We start from the raw sequence: 20,767 nt of genomic DNA, 5'->3' as shown, positions 1-20,767 counted from the left end.
CCTGGGGCCGGCTGGGTCCTGCCGGGTCCTGCCATCAAGTCCCAGGGCAGCAATGTTCGAGTGTGACCCGGCCGTGCCAGGACCAAGGAAGGGTCGCCCCTGCCCAGGGAAGCCACTCACCAAGGCCAGCAGAGACCACGCGCGTACACACACACACACACACACCTCTCTATCACTGCCATGCCATCTGGAATCTGTCTGTTCCTCCTAGCAGACGTCGATTAGGGACTGTGGAGCCATTGTACGCATAAACGTCCCCCTTCTCCGACTCCCAGTAACGCAGGACGGCAGCACCTGCCTTCTGTTTTTGATATCATAGGTGCGTAAACAGATTACGTGGCCCAGAGTGAGGGCGTGCATGCTAATGGGGGACAGAGCCGCAGTCCCCTGGCCACAGAGAAGCACCCCACAGCTGGGTATGAGGCCGCCCAGGCCCTCCTGATCGGCCCCTCCCATCTCCAGCTCCACAGGGTCAGCACCCGGGCACGCCAGGCCAAGAGCCCATCTGTTTATGATTTCAGGGGCTCGGGCCCCTGGTGAGGTCTAAGCAGCCCCAAAGCAGGATCTCGGACCAGGAAATGACCCCGAAGAAGGGGTGGAGGTGCTTCAGGGCAGAGCAACTAGATTCACACAACAGGCCGGCCTGCATCGTCCAGGCTAAAGATGCCCCTGACCGGAGGCCAGGTCATCCCAGAAGGCCCTCGGAGGAGGGAGGTGCGGGGAGCAAGGAACATTCCAAGGCTCAGGAGATATCACATGGAGGAGTCTGGCACTCAGCCAGAGGCCCAGGGGGATCAGGATTTACCCACAACCATGCCGCTGGTCGGGGGGCCAAGAGGCGGAAAGAGAGGCCTGGGTCCCCCAGAGGGAACGGGGGATGGGAACGGGGGATAGGAACGGGGGATAGTCCAGTTCTCAGCCATTCCCAACAGCGACAGAGGAAGGGGTGGTCTGCTTCGGGCCACAAGACTCCAGGGTTACAGGAGGGACCAGATAGGAAGGAATAAAGAGGCACTGAGGACAGACGGACTCAGACGTGAGAAAGAGGACAGAGATGTGGAGTGGGGCAATGGGGGGCTCCCTCCTCTATTCTCCGCCTGGATCCCACTTAGAGCCTTTCGCAGTGCTGGGACTGACCACGGAGGGGGACAGGGAGGGGCTCCATCCAGCTGAGCGGGGCAAGTCTGGGGAGCCAGAAGCCCCCAGGAGCCCTGTTAGCACAGCCTGGGCCCACCTCCCCTGACCTGGGCAGTCAGCTGACCCTGACTCAGGGCTAGATGTGCCTGGGGCTGCTGTGAGAGGGGACCCGTGTCCCACAAGGTGAGCCCCTGCCCACCAGGCCCCATGATGAATGAACACCACCCTGCGGCCTTCCCTCCTGCCTGTCCCTGGGGTTTTCACAGGCATCCCCAGCAAGGAAAAACGTGCCCACCCTTCTGACCCACTTCAGTCCCATCCCTGGTGGCGTGGATCCAACATTACGTGAGGTGCCTGCCGTGGTGATGATGCCTCGGCCCAGAGGAACGGGAGGCAGCACTCGGTTCTGGCCTGGTGGCTCAACCAGGGAGGCAGCTCTGCGGACAAGGGTGCCAGCAGGCCCCCTCCCACCCTTGGACAGAGGAAATGAGTAGGCGCACAACCTGGCTGGCAAGTCACTTTTTTTGGGTGTCACCGCCCAGCAGCAGCCCCTGGCCAGCAGAGCCTGCTCTAGGGGCCACTGCACCGCGCGCCCCGCCTCCGTCCCCGGCCCGTGTTTATGAGCCCGGAATGCGCCCACCCAGACCCCGCTCTGGAGACGGGAGCCTCGTATATCTGCACAAATTACATTTCGGCTTTTATTAGTCCCAGATCGCTCCCATTTCCTGCTGAGTGTCCTGTGGATATCATTAACATTTCTCCGGGTTTTTTTATTTTTTATTTTTTATTTTTCTTCACATTCTCCAAAATGCATTACCAGAAACATTACTTAAAAAGAGAGTGCTATGACCAGTGTCATCTTCCCCCCCACATACCCCCCTCCCGGCTTTAATCAGTCCAGCTGCTGTGTCTTTTAATTTAGCCGAGCTGTATTAAAGGCGGGTTTCCCAATACACCCGAGCAGCTGGGTGCGGAGGAAGCATCTATCTCTAAGAGAAGACAGTTCAATTAAAATACGAGAAGCCCAGTGCCTGATGGAGAATGCAGGCAAAAATGCTCACCCCATCACCACCCTCCAAACCCGGGGGGGGGGGGACGGGGGGGCGGGGAGGTTGCGGGAACAAAGGCATGACATCAAAGCTGGGCTCCCAGAGCCAAGGAGGCCCACCAGCTCTGCCAGGAGAAAATGGGGCGCTGCCTCTTTAAGAGCTGCCTCAGGCCTGCCACAGGCTCTGTTGTTATTAATTATTATGATTATGATTACTTTTCAAGAGCACTAGGACAGGACAAGGAAGGGGGTGAGAGGCAGGCAGCAGACAGAGGTGGGCGGCAGCAGGAGGGGGTCCCTTTGGCAGAGATGATGACCTCTGAACCTGGGCAGGGGAGGAGGGGGCAGAGGGGGGGACAGACCGGGGGTTTGGCCTCAATGGGTTCAGCTGGAGGGAGAAGGTGTGGGGTTTGGGGAGGACACTCTCTAACACATCCTCTCGGGGCTCCTTCAGGTCCAGTCCACCTCCCCATCCTTGCTTCCCGTGTCCACTTCTTGCGGACACTGGGTCCGCACAAGGCCTGATCTCTGAAGTTCTTGCGGGGAGGGAGGAAGTCAGCCTTGAGCATCCTCTAGGCACCTGATAAACAGTGCTTAGGACACAAGTCCCTTATGAGGACTCCTGAAGGGCAGTCGTCCCAGGCCCTGGACCGAGGGAGCAGAGCAGACCACAGGCTACCGGCTGATGCTCACTGCCGCTCCCCACATGAGGCAGGAAGTGGGCGGGGGGAGGGGGACCGTGCCCAGCCCTCTGCCCTCTCGTTCAAAGGCACTGGAGGTAGGGGGTGGTAGGGGCACCATTGGCATTGGCCAGAGTGCTTACTCTGTGCAGGTCTGCTCAGTAACACTTTGTTCTGCTCTTCTAGGGAAAAAAGATGAGGTTCAGAGAGCAAGAGACTGACCTTTGAGCCTACCCACAGTGCAGTTCCTTTTGCTGGATCACTAGACCCAGAGTGCACGTTTCCTTCCCTTGGACCCCACACCAAGAACTCCCACCTACAAGAAAGCATCTTAGAAGGGCGCCTGGGTGTCTCAGTGGGTTAAGGCCTCTGCCTTGGCTCAGGTCATGATCTCAAGGTCCTGGGACCGAGCCCCAGATCTGGAATCTCTGCTCTGCAGGGAGCCTGCTTCCTCCTTTCTCTCTGCCTGCCTCTCAGCCTACTTGTGATCTCTCTTTGTCAAATAAATAAAATCCTTAAAAAAGGCAAGCAAGCAAGCAAGCAAGCAGGCATCTTGGAGCATGGCAGCAAGAAGGTGCTGGAAGGGGAGGGCAGAGAGGCCCTCTGCAGTCCCTGAGGACTGAAGGCCAGGCCAGGATCCCCCACACACACTTATTCAGGGAGCCAGACCCCACAGGGAAGTCCACTCATGAGGAGTGGTGGTCACTGGCCGCCTGCTGTCACCCAGGTAACTGCTGTCCCTGGGCAGCCTCAGAGAGAGGTCCCTGGGCCCACAGCCCCTCCAGTAGGGTGGGCAGGGTGGAGGAGAGCTGCCGCAGCTCCCATGGGAACCCAGTGGAGCCCAGCTGCGAGGCTGTGACTGGAAGTCTCCCTGAGGGAGAGGGCTGGTGGGAGACAGAGAGGAAGAGAGGGAGAGGAGGAAGAGAAAAGGAAGCTTTCCGTTCTCCAGCAGCAGCTGTGAAGCCGCTGGTTCCAACCCACCCACTTACCCAAGGTTGTTTTATGACCGGGTTTCTTGATTTGTAGCTGCAGGGGAAAATGTGACAACCCAACCCACTCAAGGCCTGGGAACTAGGAAGAAGGAGAAAGTTACCCAGGTCAGGAGGCAGGGGATAGGGCGGGGGATGTCCAGTGAGTAGTGAAGAAGGTAGGACCACCCTGGGCCTCCCCATCCCTCTGTGGTGAGTGCTGAATACTAAGTAGGAAACCTCGATTAAAATGATAAATCACTGGCCAGCTTTCCTGCTGTCCTGTGGGGTCTACTTTGAATCCTAAGGGCTGGGCTTGAATAGGGGAAGGGAAGAAATCCACAAGACAAACAACTCATTCCTTGCAGGCCCTAGGGAAGGGTTAGGGTCCTTGGCCCCCCAGGGCTGGTGGGGAGGGCGGGAACCGAGCCTGCTAGGGCAAAAGGGGACCATCCTGGGGGATAAAGAATCCCAGAGAACAAGGCAGCCCCCACCTCAAAGGAGGGCCTCTGAAGACCACCCCATATGGGCAGCAACCCCAACACACTTGACACGCACCGCTCCTCATTCACGGGCACCCACGCAAGCTCCCTGGGAGAACCCCACAGGGGTCAGCATACACCCCAGCAGGGCCTCCTCGGGTAGGAGGGCCTCGGGGCTCAGGTCCTGAATACCCAGTGGCAAGTTACAGGGAAGAAGAGCAAGCCTTGGGAAGACTGCCTTGCCTCTCTCCAGATGTGGGGCGAGCCCCCAGCCAGCCTCTGTCTCTGAGGCTAGGAACCCCAGGTGAGGCAGGATCTCAGGGCTCTTTGGAGGAAGTCTCAATAGGGAACAGAGGTTTTTGGACTTCCCAGACATTTGGAAAGCCCACCAATGCGGTCTCCTCCAAGGCCCCAGCTGCAGAGGTCTCTGAGACACTCCTAAGGCCCGTGAAGGTCCCATCCTCGGGGTCTAACTTCCAGGAGGGTGCCCCTGGGGCATCGCAGGGTGTGTGGAGTGTGGACTGTGCTAGTGTCTGGAAGTGCCAGGCCCAGTTAGGAAGCCACAACACCATTTCCAGGAGGAGTAACCTGTGGGAGTCCCACAGCCCAGCGACAGGGCAGCAGGTCTCCCCAGAAGGCTGACTTCTAAAGCTGAGGGCCACTCCATAGCCACACCCCAGTGCCCCACATCCGGTTTCGAGGTGCGGCAATCAACAGGGCCCTGGAGCTGGCCTCGCGGTCTGGGTGGCCAGGCAGCCGTCTCCCACTGGGAATTGTGGGGGTAATAGGACAGCAGGACAGGATTCAGCAGCAGCTGCGCTGTTGGCCTTCCAGAACCTGGCACCCCACTCCCGACCAGAGCAGGGGGAGACTGGCCTATCAGCTCGGTACTTACCAGTCTCTTATCGACAGTAATTGTTTTTAGATCATTTTATTCACCATTCAACAAAAAAGAAATCACCACCTCTCCCCCTCGCTGTCAAAATGAGCACAAAAGGGGACCGGGTTGGTGGGGGCAGCGTCCTGACTCCTAGGAAGGCTAGGGTCTGGTTGCCCACCCATTCAGGGACCCCAGGGTCAGCAAATCAACACACTGATTCAGAGGCTGCTGTGGGCGTCTGAGGGGACCCACAGGGCGGGGCGGGGAGGCCTCCAGGTCTGTTCCCACCAAGCCCCCAGATGCTCCGAGACTTGCGGGCAGCCACGCAATGTGGATTAGACGGGATCTGCGTGTCTTGACAGCTCTGAGGGCAGGAAAAGGTGAGAGAGAGCCCAACCCCTCACCCCAGCCGGTCCTTGAGGGCCACCCCGCAGGCCCTGAGGGACCCTGACTTCCCTAGAGAAGTGGTCTCATCAGCTACTAGCTTGTCTGGCTGCTTCCTGAGCTGGGAAGACAGTTCTGATCTATGCATGCCTCACTCCCTGGGCTCCAACAAGACTTTTGTTCGTGTCACCTTCCCAGGGACCCCACTCTGACCACTGTGCCTGGAAGAGTCCCCTTGCTCTTCTATCAAGAGTTCCTCTCCTTGTCATAAGCCACGTGGCTGGCTTTACAGCTGGTGTCTCCCTTAGATACAGTTCCCCGAGAGCAGGTGTTTTGGCCCGTTTTGTTCACAGCTCTATCCCCATATCCCCGCACAAGAAATATGTATTGAATGAGTAACGTGTCTGTGTCACATTAATCCTATGGAAATATCCAGAACCAGCCGTCGATGGCAGCGAAGAGAGCAATGGGGTGGGCAAGGGGGGCTTATGGCCACAACCACTCATTCATTTGGGCCTGGCAGGCCATGCACCTGGGTGAAGCCAGCAGGTGGGGATAGAGACACAGGGAGGGTCCCAGGTCCCAAATAAAGCGAGGGGCGCCCTGCTGAACTGGGGCCAACTGCTGCTGCCTTGTGGGAACAAGGGCTCCAGTTTCGGAGAACTGTTTTGTTTTGTTTAAATAAGAAGGGAAGTCTCTCATTTTAATAAATGTTACTGACCAAGTAAAAAGTTTAACACCCCAGAGCTGGAGAGGGCTGGTCTGTGGGCTGCCGCTCATGACAAGCTCCTGCGTGTCAGACGCCGACATAACTGGTCCGCACAGACCTTTGCAAGGGCAGGGCCAGGGCCTGGTCGGGAGCAGAGTCTGGGCACCTAGCAGGTGGCCAGGGCGCAGGCAGGTGTTCAGTGTGAAGGAATGAGAACAGTGGGAGCAGCCAGAACCTTCCCTGGGCCCTGGGAGAAGTCCTGAGACCAGGGAAGCGCGGAGTGGAGCTGTAGGTTGAGTTCCCAGGCCGGGCTCAGGGAGGAAGCGGGGCCTGAGCGGCTTGGGGTCTGAGTGGCTGGGGCCCTTTGGGGAAGTTCAAGTTCAGAGGTGCTCAGCGGTGGGGAAGCTGCAAAGGCTGGGAGGCAGGAGGCCTGCCTTCGGGCCATTCCACCCCAGGTGCCAGATGAGGCCCTGCTGCTCCCCCCTTCCCTTTGCTGGGTCCCTGCAGGGCTCCTTGGTGGCACTTATCACAGTGGTAATTACATAATTAATGGCATAATGAGCTGCTTTACATGCACCGCCCTAGGCAGAATGTAGCCTGATGAGGGCAGGGGCTTCTTCATCTGTTTGGTCCTACGCCCTAAGTGCAGAAACTGTCCCGGCTAGCTGCCAGTTAAATATTGCCCAGATGGCTGGGCAGATGGGATGGGTGAGGGGTTCAGCGCTAGCCTGGGTGCATCATTTAACCTCCTCACAGCTCTAAGGGATGCTGCCCAAAGAGAGGCCTGAAGACCAGCCAGGACTTATGCAGTAGCCAATCAGGAAGGAAAGCCCTATAGCTTCTGCTCTGTCATCCACACCCCCTGAGTCACAGCCACTCCCTCACCAAGCCCATTTCTATACAGTTTACAATCCGATGGGGTGGGGTGGAGTTGGGGGCTGAAGATAGAGGAAAAAGCAGCAGGGCCCCTGTCCTCCCAAGGCAGACAAACACCCAGGAGGGTGCAAGGTTGGGGTAGAGGTGGTCAGGGGAGGCTGGCAGGAGGGTGTAATTAAGTGAGGAAGGGTGAGGGCCCACCAGATGGAAGGAGCAGCCCAATGAGGCTGGAGGCAGAAGAGAGCAAGTGGGAGACCTGCACTTATCTCCCCTCCCCCACTTCAGGGGGGCCGGCTGCCAACAGTCAGATGCCCCCAACCCCCGTTCTCACGGCACCAATCCCTGGCAATCCTGCAAAGTCACCCTGATTTGTTACCTGCCCATGTGGCTGCTGGGGGGCTGGCACGCTCCCATGTGCCTTTGGGGCCCACTGGTCTGCGGCCCAGGCTGGAGAGGGGTTTCTTGACCTGGTGCTGCCTACCTCTCCCTCTGGCTCTTGCCCACAAGACCAGCTGGCAGCAGCAGTGAGCCACCAGAAACCACTTTCTTCAGAGCATATTCTAGGTCAAATTTCCCCCCTCGTTTTGGAAAGATTAACCAAAGCCCAGAGAGGGACGGTGACTTGTCCAGGACATCCAGCAGGTCTGAGATCCCTCTACAGCTCTAGGCCCCTTGGTGCACCAGAAAATGAACTCTGGAGCTGGAAGCCAAAACAAGAGAGATCAAGTTTCTCCTGTTGGATACCCCAGCTTTCTGGAGGAGCCAGAGAATGTCCCCCTCCTTCCCCAGCCTGGGTAGGAATAACCCCTCCCTTCCCTGCCTTTGACACCCACTCTGCGCAGCACCCTCATGTTGGGGAGGCTTAGCAAGCCAGCCCCTCCCAGCCCCGTTCCACCTGGGGGAGCCAGGGAATTGGCGCCCCCCCCCCACCAGCCCCCAGGGGAGGAAGCCGCCTGTCAGGCCGCCACGGCGTGTCAAATCCTCTTGCTGCCTAATTGTGAGACGGCGGCGTTTAAAGAAACGCTTTTCTGGCCGCCTGCCACACCGCAAACTGCTTGGTATAATTTTATTATTAAGGAGAGAGAAAAAGAGGGAGGGGGTTGGGAGAGAAAGAGAGAGAAAGGGAGAGGAGGAAATTGCTTAGTCCAAGTCAGCTGGTGGAGTATTCTGCTCAATGTGAAAGCGGGGACGGCGTTCCAGTTGGCAAGCTGACTTCGTTAATTGCGCATTCAGTCTCTACTTAGGGTAATTGAAACGAAGCGGGGCCCAGGTCTGACAATTAGGGTCTGCGACTAGGCCATTAACCCTTTCCGCCACCGCCCCCCCCCCCCGATGGATACCACGCGGCCACTGAAAGTCGGGGGAGGGCCGCTGGGCACCCCCGCGAGAAGCCCCTCCGAAGCCGGGGGTTAGGGGGTCCCAGGCGGTGAGGCGCCTATTGCGGCAGGGGGCTGCCGGGCGGATGTCCCAGCGCGAGCAGGGTTAACGCGGTACCGCGAGCCCGGGAGCCCGGCTAGGGCCGAGCTGGGGACGGGGGAGCCGCGCGGGGTGTGTGGGGGTTGTTTGCGGCCTCGCCGCCCCTCTGCAACAGATGTTCCAGCCGTGTAAGACAAAGGCAGAGCGCCTGCTGCTGCCGGGAGAAAATCCGCAGGACTCCCTCAGGGGCAGGTAAAATTTCACCTTCTATTTGTGTTCCCCCCTCACACCCCCCCGCTCGCCCCCGCCCGCTTTCCCGGCCTCTGCGCCAATCCGGAAAGCGCCACCAAAGACGCCGCGCCGCCTCCTCCGCAGCCCAACCCGCTGACCCCAGCAAGGTCACGCCGACCTCGGGCTCCGCCAGCGGCGCGCCCGCCAGTCCTCCGCCCGCGAGAGGTGCCTCTCCGCGCCCGGCCCCCTCCCGGGGCGCCCTCCGCCCCCGCGCCCGCGATCCGCGGTAATTGGAGGCGCCAGGAGAGACAGGAAGGGGGCGCTGCGCTCGCCACGAGGCGGAGGCGGCGCTGGACGCTCCGCGCCTCCCTCCTGCCTGCGCTGGGACCCCGGGGGGCCCTGCCCCCCCCAGCCCCCATCATTCATCTCCCTGATTCCCGCTGTATCCGCCCTCGGAAGTCAGCCGAGTGAAGCAGCTGTTCCTTGCACACTCCACTTGACCAAAGATGATGATAAATGAGGCCCGGGCTGCGTCGGGGACGCGGCGGCGGCCGCGAGGGGCGCGCAGGGCGGGGCTTACGGCCCGCAGCCCCCTCCCTACGGCTCGGAAAGGGCGAGGACGCGGAGGACAGAGGCCGAGGGGCACAATCAAAGGGCCGCACTTCTCCGCCGGCGCCCGGCACAGCCTCCGCACCCGGCCGCTAGCAGGCGGCGGGTGGAGGTGCGCCCGGAACGCCGGGGCCGAGGCGGGGACCTCTAGCCCGCGGCCCGCGCCGCAGCCCCGCCTCCGCCCTGCCCCCTTCCTCCCCACCCCTTCCCCTAAGGCCGCGGTCCCCACGGCGCCCTTGCCCCCCACCCTCCGTGCCTCAAACCTATTAACGCTCGTAAATAATGAATAATGGAGCGCTTCCCTCCAGCCGCGCGGGGCTGCGGGCGGGGGCCGCTGCCAGCTGCGCCCGGGCCTGGGGAGGGGGCGCCCCCTGGCCGGGTGCAGGGGGCCCGGGCGCGCGGCCCCGCACACGTGCAGCCGCGGCGCGCAGGCGGGCACCCCGCCCCGCGGAGGAGGGGGAATCCCGCGCTGCCCTCCCCAACGCCACCTCCCCTGGAGTCCTCTGGCACCGAACGAGGCGAGAGAGCGCGCGCGAGCTTCCCAGCCGGAGAGGGTTATTTTTAACCTGCCCCCCTTTCTATATCTGCCTCTCGGGTTTGCGCGCCCGCCTGCCCGCTCCACCAGCCGAGGACGCGGGCTCCTCACCTCGCTCGGCGGCTCCGGCCTCTGAGCGCCTCCCCCGGCCCGCGGCCCCCGCCCCTGCGCGGGCATCGCGCGGCTAAATCTCAGCCTGGAAAGGACCGATTAGGAGCCGCGTGCCTTTCTGCGAAATATTGGAACCGGGTGGGGTGGGGGCGGGGAGCCCGGCGCTCTCGTCCCCTCGCCTCCCTCCCTGCTCGCCGTGACTGCGAGAGGCGGCTCCGGCGCTCCCTCCGCAAAACAGGGGGCGGCCAGGCCGGGAAGCCGAGCCCCCCTTTGCTTTTCGCCCTTCACTCCTCAACGCCCACCCTTCAGTCATCGACAAAGCTGGAGCTTCTAACACACCGACCCTCCGGCGGCGGCGGCGCCAAGTGGGGCGCTGCCTCCCCCATCTCGGCCTCCTCCCTGAGCCACTCCAAACAAACACACCATTTAAACAGCAGCGGGCTTGCACACCAACTTCAAGGCGAACCCCGCCCATGCCCGTGCCGAAGGCGCACGGGGGTGGGGGGGCTCTTTCCCCAGCCTTGTCTCCCTCCTCTCGGCCTTGGCCTCCTTAAGGGCCCCCCTCGCCCTCTCGCTCCCATTCCCTTCCCCTTCGCGCCTAGCAGCCCTGACCCCCCACCCAACCCCCCTTCCAGGGGGACTGAGGCAGAAGGAAGTTCATGTCCATTCCCATTACCTTGGTTTCCAAAAGGCAACCCACCCAAACCCCAGCCTGTCCTTACCCCCAAAGGAGGGGGCAGCAGAGGAACTGGCTGAGCTCAGAAACCCCCTCCAGGCTTTGACTGGATCAGTCACTTGACATTTTCCAGACTCTGCTCACGCCCAATCCTGGAGACCCACAGGCACAGGGCCCCCTGAGGACCCCCCTGCTGAACGAGGTGGGGTAAAAGACAAGCGGCTGCAAAATACAGGGGAAAACTGTGGAGGAACTGGTGGGCTGAGGAGGGAGAAGGGCATTCCAGTGGCAAGGAGCCGTCTGGCTTAGTGGCAGGAAAGAACACAGCGTATTTGGGAATCCAAGCCGGATTTCTCTCCAGAGCTTAGCTAGAGGGTGGGGGAGGGCTGGGCCCCCACCCCAAGGGAGCCGCCTCTGGCTGGGATTATGGTAAGAAGGGGGGCAGGCTGGGGGGGGGTGAAGATGTGTGTGGACTACAGATGTGAGGACAGCAGGTGCCACGGGGTTTATCTGATGACACCTCTGGGCCAGGAGCTGGAGCTGGGGGGCCCAGCCGGCCCTGGAGGTGAGGCAGGTCCAGGAGGCAGGAGAGTAAGGACCCCCTAGCACACGCAGGGCCTGGCAGGGCAGACTTCGGGTTCTCCACGGGATTCTCTCTAACCCCCCCCCCCCGCCAGCCTACCTACTGAGCCTGGGGCCACCCTCCGATCTAGAAAGTTCTTGGTAACCTCAGACCATCTGATGGGGTGTAACAGCATCAGATGGTCTGAGGTTGGCTGGCCCCCTCCTATGGCCAACGTGCCTTGATAGATTTTACTTCTAACCCTCAAATTGCCCTTCTAGGAGGTGACGTCACCTCTCAATTCACAGCCGTGGAAACTGAGCTCCAGAGCAGGGGAAGGGGCCATTCTGGGGGCCTTTCGCAGTCGGCCCACCTTCCCACTGGGCCTGTGGGTAGGGCCTCCAGCTTGTTTGTTTTGCTTCCCGGCAGCTGGGCATGAGGGAGGTGCCCAGGGGCTTGAGGGCACGAGATAATGAGGTCCTGGTTTGCTCCCTCGGAAATTTCTGGAAACTGGTTTTCTCAGGAGAAAGAAAAGGGCAGGGAGTTGGGATGGTGGGGGAACCGAAGAGAGAAGTCACAGTCCCACCATCACCAACTCCCCCCACCCAATTCCTCCCGCAAATCCAGTCACCTGCCAGGCCCCCTGCTGAGGGACCCCGGGTGGGGGTCTGGCTCCTGAGTCTGCATATTGTAAGGGAGGCCTGGAGTCCACACATGGGCCTCCCGTACTCATCTGTAGCCCAAACAGAAATCTCACACACCACGAACCACAGCTCTTCCAATGTGCACTGCTGTTGTGGCGGAGAAGTTACAAATTCATTTAGGGCCTGGTAGCTCTGGGGGGTTATAGCCCCCTGCCCCCCCAAAATACACTAACAGCCCCTATTTTGATATGGAAAGCATCTCTGCCCCAAGACTGGCTGCGGAGTGGGGGACCCCGACCGGATGAACAGCTGGGACCACGGGACCACCCTGTCCTCCTGGCTACCACTGCCCTCCCCCTCCCCCACTACCTTGGCCGCCCCCCTTGCCAGGAAGGGAACTTCCATTTCTGGGCAAAGCTTGGACGGATGGCCTCCTGCCCCCAGTAATCCCTGGGTTGTGGGGGGAATCCTGACCAGCCCCCCACCCCACACACATACACATAGCCTGGTGACCAGAAGAGATGACCTCTGGGGAAAGTGAACCACCAGCCACTGCCCCAGAGGCCGGGCCGGAGGTGGCCTGAGCCTGCTTGCCTCAGGACGGAAAATATTTGCCTTTGGTTTTCAGCAGCCACTGCCTCCTGCCTGATCTCCCTCCCTCTCTTCCACACAGTTGTGAAATATGGGGGTGCTTAAGGGTAAAAAGGGAGGGAGGGCAACTGTCCGAGTCCAGCGGCTGCTCATTCTGAACAGCATTCTGTTTCTCCCAAGGTGAAGAATCCTTTCCGCCTGCTGGCCTGCACCCCCGCACCCGGAGTTCCCTCCGCCCAGGCCCAGCCTCCTCGGGCCTCACCTCCAGCCAAACCAGGCCCGGCCAGAACTACCCCCCTCCTCGCCATTGGGGCAGACAGCCTCTTCCAGCTGCTCACAGCTAACTCCGTCTGACCCCAGCGCTGTCTTGTTCTGGAAAGTTGTTTAGGAGAATCCTTCCTGGCTGGTTCCGCATGGGGAGCAGCAGGCCTCTCTGGCTCCCGGGAGAGGTCAGATTCACGAGGGCCAGGCCCCCATCAACTGGGAGGGCTCCAGGCAGCCGGCCCTGTGGCTCTGGGGTGCAGAGAGGCGACATTCTCCCCCGGACCTACCCTGACCGAAAACACCAGGACCCTGATGCCGCATTGCTCTGGGTTCAAATTCCACTCCTGCATGTCATCTGGGGCTGGCCCTGGGCAAGTCACTGACTGGCTCCGCATGTCCGTTGGCTGAAACCTTAATACCACCACACTTACGGGGCTACGGCAAGATGGGAGGCTATGCTGAGCTTCGCACTTGCAGCCCCCACTGGCACTGTCCAAGTGGGGTGAGAGCCAAGTGCCATACTCTGTATGTGTGTGAGACAGACAGAGCATGTCTTCTGGTGTGTAGGGCTTTACAGGGGATGATGATACCACGCCCCCCTCCCCTCCCCCAAGCTGGGGAGGCTTCTGGGACTGAGAATTAAGGTCTGTTCCCAAACTGTGTCCTGGCCCCCTTGGCAGGTGCGTCATTTCCCAGCGGGAGTTCTGATGTTTCTCACACAGCACTGTGCATGTCTTAGGAAGAGGCATGTTCCGATGTGGGGGCCAAGGCTGCGGCCTGGGATCCTGCATCTGTAAGAAGCATGGGTTCCTCCAGCTGGAGTGAGAACTCAGCCCTCAGACACTCCTCTTCCCACTGAGTCCTGGAGGCTGGGGTTGCTGAGGGGCTCTGGGTCTTGTCCTGTCCTGAGGACCTAGGATCAGTCTCTGGTTCGGCAGCTCTGAGCCTCATTTCTCAAAGCTGAGTCCCTGCAGGGGCGCGGCAGCCCCTAGGACTCTGCATTTGGCCTGGCTTCCAGGCAGCAACACAACCGATAAAAGACAGCTTCATGGTGCTAAGCTTGTGACCACTTCCTGGGCCTCGGTGTCACCATCAGTACAGTGGGAAGCCGGAATAAAGTGATTCCACTCTTTCCATCGAAGGTTCCCCACACCTTCTTCTGTTCCCTGGCCCCTTCAAAAGGTACTGCAGATCTCAATCCCAGTACTGACCCCAGGGGCAGACCCTAGCAGCTGCCTTCCTAGGGACCCAAAGGTCCCCAGACTGACAATAAACAGCACCAGTTCTTGTGGCTGGCTTCCTTCTTGTGCCAGGCCCTGTCCCAATAAGCACTTTGCATTTACATACCTCATCCTCCTGACAGCCCCCCAGTGGAGATGGGGGTGGGTTGGGGGTGTATGTCATTCTGGAAGCTCCAAAAGCTGAAACTCACTGCCTGAGGTCACACCAGTGCTCAGGAGTGCAGGGCCCCCACAGTAACTGGACTCCCAATCTTTCAGGGCCGGGCCCCCCAGTCATACACAGTTTTTGAGGGTTTCCTTATGGGAAAGAGCCACGTTGATTTCCTAGGCCCAGGGCAGGCGTGGAAGAGGCTCACTGTGTCTACCTGGCCAGCCAGGGGGTGGGGAACGAGGGGATGTAGGGAGCAAGCCAGCACTATCTCTCCTGAGAGGTTTCTGGCCATACAGACCCAGATGAAAACTGCATGGGCCCTCTGGCGGTCTTGCTCCCAGCCTGCCTGGAGCCTTCTTCGCAGGGCAAGGACCCTGGTGTCCTTTGCAGCAGTGAAACCCTGGAGGTCCCCTGCTGTGTGTCCACGTGAGGAGGATGAAAGATACACACTCGGGGAGTTCCACACAGTGGAGTCTGGAGAGTAAGGAAGGGCTCCGTGCACGGAGGGGTATAGCCTTCAAGTCGGGGAGCAGAGCACAGTGTAGAAAGGGTGCAGAGGGGCGCCTGGGTGGCTCAGTGGGTTAAAGCCTCTGCCTTCGGCTCAGGTTGTGATTCCAGGGTTCTGGGATCATGCCCCACGTGGTTGGGCTCTCTGCTCTGCGGGGAGCCTGCTTCCCCCTCTCTCTCTGCCTGCCTCTCTGCCTACTTGTGATCTCTGTCTGTCAAATAAATAAATAAAATCTTAAAAAAGAAAGAAAGAAAGAAAGTGTGCAGAGATGTATAAAAGGGAAGAGGTTATTCTATTTTTTTTTTTTTTTTACCATGAGCTTATAACTACTACAAAAAGATTTTAGAACTTATATGGCTCATCTCCATCCCCTAGGCTAGCTGAGGTGGCTGAGGAAAGAGCCTTGTTTTGGGCTCCAGGCTGGCAAAGCTCGTTCTAGCTGTCGGATTATAGGCCAGATGGTCACATGACCGCAGCCTCCTCAGTAGGGTGGCCTGAGGCCCCACTGCCAAGAGGACTCAGCATCCCTGCGTCCCTCCCTGGGCAAGGGGCGCAATGGGGATTGTGCCCCCATTTCACAGGTGGGGCAACTGAGGCCCCAGGTGGTGGGATACGAACTGGAATCCCCATATAGTCTGCACCGTCACTTCTGGGCGCACAGGCCCGGGGGACCCACAGGCCAGGACTGGCTCATGATAAACCTGCGGCCTACTCCTGGTGCCATGTGTCACTGAACGTCCCAGTCCCTTCCCACCCCATCCTTCTGTCCTGAGAACAAAGGCAATGCACATTCTACAGCTTGAAAGCAGAGGCTGATCTGGGCTTGGCTGAGACAGAGGTGGCCCAGGAGTGCCTGTGGCTAAATCCGGGCTGCGATGCCACTGAGCTGTGTGGGGCCCCAGTGGGCAAGTCCCGCAGCGTGCCTCAGTTTCCTCGTCGGTGAAGCAGGAGGAAAAGTAAGCCCCTCAGAAGGTAAGAATTAACTGAGAAAGTGGACGGTCGTCCAAGCCATGCCCGGCAGAGGAGGGCCCAACAAGTGAGCTGTTATTTCTAAAGGGTAAATATTTATATAATTTTTTATAACAGAGGGAAAGTTCAGGAAAATCCCTGACTGGTCCTAGCTGGCTTGGGAGGTGGGGCCGGCAGGGTGGGGGTGTCTGTGTGTGTGGCGGGAGCTCGTTGGAGCAACAGGAACCCAGGTCTAGCACCCCGGCCCCAGGAGCAGCTGGTGCCTTCCCCAGGTGGGCAGACACGAGGTCCGAGCACTGACAGGCAGCGGCCAGAGCAGGCTCGGCGGTCTCTGTGTTCTCTAGCTGGCTGGTCGGGTGGAGCAGACTTGGCCGGAGGCCCCTCCAGCCCCAGGCCCACGGAGAGAGGGCTCAGAAAGGGCCCTGTGTTCCACCCTGCTCCAGGGCTGGCTTTTTCCAGACCAGAACCTCGTGAGTCTTTGGAAAGAACATCCAGTCCCTGAGATCCTACACTGACTTTCTGTGTGACCCCAGGTGAATCACCTCACCTCTCTGGGCCTCTGTTCCTTTCCTCACAGGACCTGAGGGGAAAACAGCCATCAAAGTGCTCTGTCACCGCCACAGTACTCATGTGTGCAGGGCCCTGGTTTAGGAAGCAGCCTACACATCTGAACTCCTCTTCCAGATGCAGCAACAGAAGCACAGAGAGGTAAGGTCACTTGTCCAAAGTCACACAGCTTGTAAGAAGCCAGAAGCAGTAACAGGAGGTCAATAATGGGTAGTCGGATACTATTATTACAGTCCATGACTGTGAGGTCAGGCCTAGGATCTGAAAGCTCTGAACTCAGTTCCTGGAGGCAGCTTTGGCCAGGGTAGGAAGGCCCAGGAGGGAGCACTGTGTTGTGCTTGGCTATGATTTTTCTGGAGCAGAAGCTGCTGCCCAGGCACTGGGATTTTACATCCCATATTTCCTGGGTGCCCTCCACAGGCTGAGCATCGAAGTGCCTTCTTCCCTGCCACATCATTTTAATTCCAAGAGGAACTGTGCAAGGAACCTAAGAGCATCCCCATTTTGCAGACCGCACCATTAAGGCCTGGAGGCCAAAGGCATTTCTTGGTGAGCAGCAACATTCAGACTTCCAGTCAGCTCATCGGGCTCCAAGTCTGCCACTCAGGGCAAGGACCCTGGGCACAAGTATGGACGGTGGGCACCAGAGATTCCCAAGGGAGACTTTTGGAACCTATAGGGAGTCCCTGAAAGCTTGCTCTGCCTCCACACACCGTTTGTAGAGCATGTGCCCTGCTGTCTCTGGGCCTGTGCCTTTGCTTCCGCTCACCCTGAGCCTGTCTAGCCACAGGTATGGGCAGGATCATCTCACAGACAGGGACAATGGGGAGCCACAGAGGGCAAGGAAGGGAGTGAGTGGCACTATTGCACACACGTGCTTGACGTTCCCTGGGCTGCAGGGATGGACGACGAGTGCTGAAGGTGGGGACGGGAGGCCAGGGAGCTAGGACAGTTTCCCTGAGAGCAACAAGGGAAGCCAGAAGCACGGCGTGGAGGTGGGGAGTAGCTGGAAAGGACGGGTGAGATTCTAGAAATGTCAGGAACAGGGCACCTCGGGACTCAACAGCCGATTCCAAATACTGCAGGGGGAGAAGAAGGGACAAGCCGCAGGGCTCGCCCAGAGCCCATTCTCCCAGCCACCCCGCCAATACCGGCCCCTCCTCGGCTCCGCTGCTCCGCTTGGGTCCCCAAAACCTCTCCTGTACATACCGCCAGCCCGAGTGTGGTTCATGACAGCCGCTGTGTCGGAACCCGTCAGACCTGAGGTGGCAGACCGCGTGTCTGAGTCCCAGCAAGGGAAGGAGGCCAGGCAGCAGGGAGGCTCAGAGCTGAGTCCTCCAGGGCCGCAGGGCGGGCCACCTCGCCTCTCCCTGGCCCGACCCTGCCGTGCCTGTCGCCCTGGCACTGCTGTCCGGCTGCGCTTGGGGCACAGCTTGGGGCATGGTGCTGAGAGGCCGGTGCTGGGGCCTTGGCGGGCTGGGGTGGGGGCGGACTGTGATTCCCATGGGAAGGGGCTGGCTCTGGGCCCTACGCCCTCCAGGCCAGCTTTACTGGCAGAGAAGCCGGGCGTCTGCCCCTCACTGGGAAACAAAGGCAGCGGCAGGCGGTGGCCGTGGAAACATTCGCAGGCAAGCCCCCAAACAGCCCGACCTTGCCCTCCTTCTGCAGAGGCACTGTCTTTATTCCTGTCCCTCCTTCTCAGGCCAGCACGCCCCTCTGGAGGACTGGATGGGCCATCAAGTCTACGCATCAACTCCCCCATCCCCTGAGCTCCTTTGTCACTTCCCCTCTGGCCCTCAGAGCCACCACTGGAAAGATCTTGTCTTTCTAAACGGAGTTTAGAGATCACCCACTTGTTCTCTCTCATTGGGTCCAGCAGCTAATTGGGGCCTTTGATGGACGTGAGGCAAGCTGGGGGTTGTGGGCTGGGTGCCTGTAGAATGAATGAGTGAGTGGGTGGGTGGGTGGGTGGTGGATGCGTGGGTGGTGGATGCAAGGCAACGCTAGCCCCAAGGAAAGCCACTGCTATTTTTGTTAGCTTGAGCAAAATAGGATTTCCCTAAGGCTTGTAAGAACATGGCAGGTCATTCCTGGGGTCCCACCGGTCCCCTCTGCAGCCATCTTTCATGACACCTGGGCTGGGATCCTCAGAGGGGAGCAGGCCTGCTGGGCCCCACAGGGAGGGGCCACTGGACCACCCTCCTTCCTCCCCCAAGCTCCTGCCTCCCCATCTCATGTCATCCTATTTCCTCCGAAGTCCCCCTTTGTGGCGCCCTGGCTGCCTTGTGACTCCCACAGACCCCCCGGGGAATTCCCTGACCTGTAAGTGTCCCCAGGCCCAGGGGTCCCAGGGAGCCTCTCCTTGGGGGCCAGAAGGGCGTGTGAGGAAGGAGGGGAAGGTGCCTGCCTGAGACCGCCCGGCAGCTTCGCAGAGCTGGAGAGAGCTGAGCGTTTGTCATCCGCTGAGGACAGTGGGGATGGTTTAAGGTGAAATTTAAGCCCATTAGTGCCTGGCTAATAACATCAGCAGAACAGCGAAAATGAAGGCAGGGTGTGTGAGGGTCCATAAATTGTCAGAGCTCGCGCCGCCTCTGTCCTTGGGCCTGGCTCCGGGGGCCCCTCCTCTGACCTGGGCCAAGTCCCATCCCCCCCCCCCCCCGCCCCCCCCCCCCCCCCCCCCCCCCCCCGCCACCCCGCACGCCCCTGTCCCCTCCCCCTTCTCTGTGTCGCTGGGCGGGGCCTGGCCAGGCCGTGCAGGCTGGGGCCCCCGGGGTCAACATGCGGCTGGGGCCTCCGCCGGGGCGTGAGAAAGGAATCGGCCAGGGAGCCCAAGCGTGGAGGCAGCATCTTCTTAATCTCCCTCCTTTTATAACTTCTGTCTTTTTTATGCACACGCAAGGATCCCGGCTCAGCCACTGGCATCTCTTCCCCGGGCTAATCCCTGACAGCTCTGTTTATGTCTCCCATAATTCTCCAGTTTTATGGTTTTTTTTCGGGGCCATTAAGCTCCCAGCCACAAGCTCCTTCCCCTGCCCCCGCCTGCCTTTGTCCTTGAGGCTTGGCAGCCCCACTGGCCTTTGGGAGACAGACTGTCCTTCCCCAGCAGGTGGACAAGGACCTCGGCCAGAGGACTCGCTCAGGATGGCCCTGTGCCTGCGGATTTCTGGTCCCCAGGCCCTCCAGACCCCGACTCCCCTGTCCCGCCCATCACAGTCTTGTCCCTCCTGTCCACACCACGGTCCAGGAGGGCCTAGCAAGGCAAAGCACACCATTCTGGCCCTGGGCCACGCCCACCTCCCCAGTGTCACTGTTCCTCAGTCATCCCTTGACCTCTCTTCCTGGCTGACTTCTTCTCCTCCCAGGGTCCTGGCCAGCTCCTGAGAACAAAGCACCCCACCTTCCCCCTACCCCAACTACCCCTGCAGTTCCGGACTCCTGGGTTCAGTGAGGCCCTCTTTGCTCCAAAGACCTTGCTTTCTGCCCATGTCCTTCTACGGCTTGTCTCTGAGGAGGCTTCAGTGTCCTGAGGGTGTGGGGTGGGGGGTGAACCCTGCCCAGGGTCTCCTTATCAACCCCGCCTTCCACCCTTAGATCCACAGCCCAGAATCTGGCCTCATCACCTCCCTCTGGGAATTCTGTGCCCATCTCCAAGCTGGGTTTCTGGGTTCCCAGCCTCAGCCCTGTATGGCCTCTCATAAGCTCTGCTAGTGGAATGATATCCCTTGCGATAAAGCCCTCAGTGGCTCCCCAGTACTTTCACCTGCTTGAGTCCCCATTTGCCGTGTTGGTGCTCAGATGTCGCCATCCCCAGTCTGCCCTGCACCGCCGTCTGAGATCAGACCTCAGCTGTCCCCAACAGGGGCAGTTCCCGCATCCCGGGCTACCCTTCCCCATTGCTGCAGGCCCATACACAAGGCAGCGTAGGCCACTTAGACCCTTTCCTGGTTTCCTCCCTAGAAGCAGTTCGCTTGCCTCTGGATGCACACAATCTCTTTGTAGGACTCCTACATCTTATGGGGTGCCTCGTCCCCTCAGAATGGATATGAGGCTTCCTGTGTCAGTGTCACCCCACAAAGGCCAACATGGGGTGTTTCAAGGCAGAGCCTCTCCTCTACTCCCTCTCCTTTCTGGGTACACCCCCTCCCCTGCTATTCTCACTCTGTAGCCAGCACCCCCTGGGGGCAACCCAGGGAGACCGCAGGTACCCCCTTCCATACCCAGGCTCCTTCCTGAGAACACCTGTGCCCCTTGGGAATCTCAGTCCGTCCTCCTGTCCTCTTCTCCCTTCTGCTGAGCCGCCTTTAGCAGCCAGAGGCCCCTGGCCCCGCCAGCCCATCCACGGTATCCACCTGTCCTGTGGCCGCTGCCTGGGCCTCTCGCACACCACGCGGCCTGGGCCCCGCTCCCTTTCCTCTCTCCCCACCTGGATAGGTGCTGGAGGGGCAAGCCCGCCTCCCTGAAAACGGAAGGAAGGAAACAGAGCCCGGAGCGCCTTCGCGCTGGGCGTGCCGCCCCCACTCACATGCGC

The 20,767-nt window shown here is 59.9% G+C and overlaps 1 protein-coding gene across 2 annotated transcripts in view; it reads right to left on the bottom strand.

The window, feature by feature from the left end:
- Nucleotides 1–20,767, bottom strand: part of RAI1 (retinoic acid induced 1) — a 117,274-nt gene that overhangs the window by 16,234 nt on the left and 80,273 nt on the right. Inside the window, exon 1 of one of the 2 annotated variants that reach the window (XM_013047866.2) lies at nucleotides 10,067–11,373. The exons of the other annotated variant lie outside the window; for it this stretch is intronic. The gene's annotated coding sequence lies outside the window, so the exon portion shown is untranslated. Of the gene's footprint in view, nucleotides 1–10,066; nucleotides 11,374–20,767 lie in introns of those variants that run through there. 2 annotated transcript variants of the gene reach the window in all.

This window comes from Mustela putorius, unplaced genomic scaffold (genome assembly GCF_011764305.1).
Source record: "Mustela putorius furo isolate JIRA1106 unplaced genomic scaffold, ASM1176430v1.1 tig00000731_pilon_pilon_pilon, whole genome shotgun sequence".
NCBI lineage: Eukaryota > Metazoa > Chordata > Mammalia > Carnivora > Mustelidae > Mustela > Mustela putorius.
Note: the sequence above shows the minus strand (reverse complement) of the source record. Positions and strands in the feature narration are given on the sequence as shown.